Genomic DNA, 2943 nt, shown 5'->3' on the forward strand with positions numbered 1-2943 from the left:
GGCTTTACATCAGGACAGAGAGCTTCCCACCAGCTGCATAAGCTTCCTTGGGCAGCAGTGGCAAATGACCACACACAGAGGCTGCGAACAACAGAAGCCTATCCTCTCTCAGTCTTGGAGACCAATGCCATACTTCCTCCAGAAGCTCCAGGGAAGTGTCCTTCCTTCATCTTCACATTTCTGGGGCTCCAGGTGTCCCTGGGCTCATGAGCAAATCTCTCCCATCTCTGCCTCTGTCTTCACCTTGTGTCTCCTTTGCATCTGTGTCTCTCAGAAGGATGCTGTCATCAATTTAGGGCCACCCTGATCCAGGATGACCTAATCCCCAGATTCGTAACCAATTATACTTGCAAAGACCTACTTTTAAATAAGGTTCCATTCACAGATCCTGGGCTCATGACATGGGCATAGTGTTTTGGAGCACCCCCCCCCCATTTACCCCATTCTAGCACCCAGTTCCTAGATGCCAGCCTGCCTTCCTCAGGACAGCACTCAGGTTGGTGATGTTCTGTCTTCCTGCATGGAGGCATCTTTCATTTGTAACTGTAACTTAGTTACAGCAGGGGGGCCCTGCTGGCTGACATCCTGGTCATTCTAGTGGCCACACTGTATGTGGGAGCATGGCCAGGGCTCCCTGTGCATACTTTACACTGACCACTCAGTGGTCAGGTACCTGCACGGGTTGGACTGGTCCTTGCACCACTGCACCTTCTCGGATATCATGGTGTGTGGTGTGTGGGCCTATGGCCAAGATGTGTGCACCCGCCTGAATACTGGGAGCCTTCCTGCCTGCCCTGTGGCCTCCAGCCTGCCCCCCTCACCCACCCCCCCACAGACCCTCCAGTCCTGCTGTGGAAACCCTCATCCAGTCGTGGACCCCTGTGCCTGCCATGGAGACCCCCCCATCCCATTGGCCCTGAAGAAACTTGCTGGTAGGGGTGAGAACTTGGGCATGAAGAAGACAGGGCAGTGGCAAGCCTGGACTCCAGGCCTGCAGATCAACCTGCTTCTGTCCTATCCAGGTCAGTGCTCACAAAGAAGTCTACAGAAGACAAGTCATGGATCTACCTGCATGTAAAGAAAAACCCAGAGTTAAAGAGCCTACCAGCAGAGTGGAGAAGACCAAGCAGAAGTCAGCCCAGCAGGAGCGGAAGCAAACAGCAGGGGTCTGTGCCCTCAAGATCTGTGACAGGACTGGGGTGTCTCGGGAGCAGCTTGGTGGCTTCTGTGAACAGACGCAGCCTCCTGGAGAGTGAGCCAGCCCTGTATCCAGAGAACATGGGGCACTGGAGGCTTGGTTTTTGAGTGTGTAACCAGTCTCGAGTTAAGACGTCCCATTTGGAGCTTTACACAACTAGACAAGAAGGCGTTTATGTTATTCCTAAAACTTAATCAATTAGCACCTCGGCACCAGGACCTACCGAAGGGAATTTCTCATGAGCAGGGACCAGGCCTGGGAACTGAGGGAGTAGGCCTCTTAGTGATGCACTGTGGCTAGAATGCTTCATTCCTGGGAGGTCGTACATACTCAGCTAACATCCATCCGAGGTCTCTTGCCCCTCTGGTTGACGGGCCCCAAGACCTCCCCTCACCCCAAGCGCTTTTCTCAGAGGCTCCCAGAAGTCCCTGAAGCTATTATACTTGGGGTTAGTTATGGTGAAGGATGCAGAGTAAAATCAGCGAGGACAGAGGTGAGGAGCAGGGTCCAGTCTCCTCGGCTGTGGCAGCCCGGAAGACCACCTGAGTCCCAGGGTGCAGGGTTTACTGGGCTCTGTCACAGCAGCATGGGGCCACCACATGCCTGATCTCGGCATCCAGCCCCAGTGGGGAACACAGGAAAAGCTACCATGCACCATGCCATCAGCACAGACCAGCCTGGAGCGAGGTCCAAGGAAAAGGACACTCCTGTAAGACTCAAGGTGACCTCTGGAGCCAGGAACAGAGGCCTGGTCTCTCGGTGTGTAGGTAACCCCACACCACACAGGCCCTGGTGCATTGCTCATTCTGAGTAGTCAGCGTGGGTGTAAATGGGTCAGCCAGTGCCCATGTGTCTCAGCCTGTCACCACTGACTACACTGCCCTACTCTGCTCACAGAGTGAGGCCAACAGAGGGACAACAGGGTGGGAACAAAGCCATGTCACGGCAGGCTGGGTTAAAAAGGGTCCCAGGAGTGAGAACTTGGCTGCCCATGCCTGTGAGCCAATAGCAGACATCCACCCTTATGGCAGTAAGCGAAGAGGAACTACAGAGCCTCGTAATGAAAAAGTTCATGAAAAAGTTGGCTTAAAGCTCAATATTCAGAAAACTAAGATCATGGTATCTGGTATCATCACATCATGGAAAATAGATGGGGAAACAGTGGAAGCAGTGAGAGACTTTATTTTCTTGGTGCCCAAAATCACTGTAGATGGTAAATGCAGCCATGAAATTAAAAAACGCTTGCCCCTTGGAAGAAAAGTTATGACTGAACTAGACTGCATATTAAAAAGCAGAGACATTACTTTGACAACAGAAGTCCATCTAGTCAAAGCTGTGGTTTTTCCATTAGTCATGTATGGATGTGAGAGTTGGACTATAATCTCTTTAACAAGTGGTGCTGGAAAAACCAGTCAACCACTTGTAAAAGAATGAAACTAGAACACTCCCTAATACCATACACAAAAATAAACTCAAAATGGTTTAAAGATCTAAACGTAAGACCAGAAACTATAAAACTCCTAGAGGAGAACATAGGCAAAACACTCTCCGAAATAAATCACAGCAGGATTCTCCAGGACCCACTTCCCAGAATATTGGAAATAAAAGCAAAAATAAACTAATGGGACCTAATTAAAATCAAAAACTTCTGCACAGCAAAGGAAACTATAAGCAAGGTGAAAAGACAGCCTTCAGAATGGGAGAAAACAATAGCAAATGAAGCAACTGACAAAAAATTAATCTCA

General features: G+C 50.1%; 1 pseudogene; it reads left to right on the forward strand.

Annotated features, from left to right (window-relative positions):
• Positions 1-1058: 1058 nt before the first annotated feature.
• On the forward strand, positions 1059-1256 carry LOC148773797 (small vasohibin-binding protein pseudogene; annotated as a pseudogene).
• The last annotated feature ends 1687 nt before the right edge of the window (positions 1257-2943 follow it).

The sequence above is a fragment of the Moschus berezovskii genome, chromosome 26, assembly GCF_049115385.1.
Source record: "Moschus berezovskii isolate FMDL1 chromosome 26, NW_MosBer_1.0, whole genome shotgun sequence".
NCBI classification, from domain to species: domain Eukaryota; kingdom Metazoa; phylum Chordata; class Mammalia; order Artiodactyla; family Moschidae; genus Moschus; species Moschus berezovskii.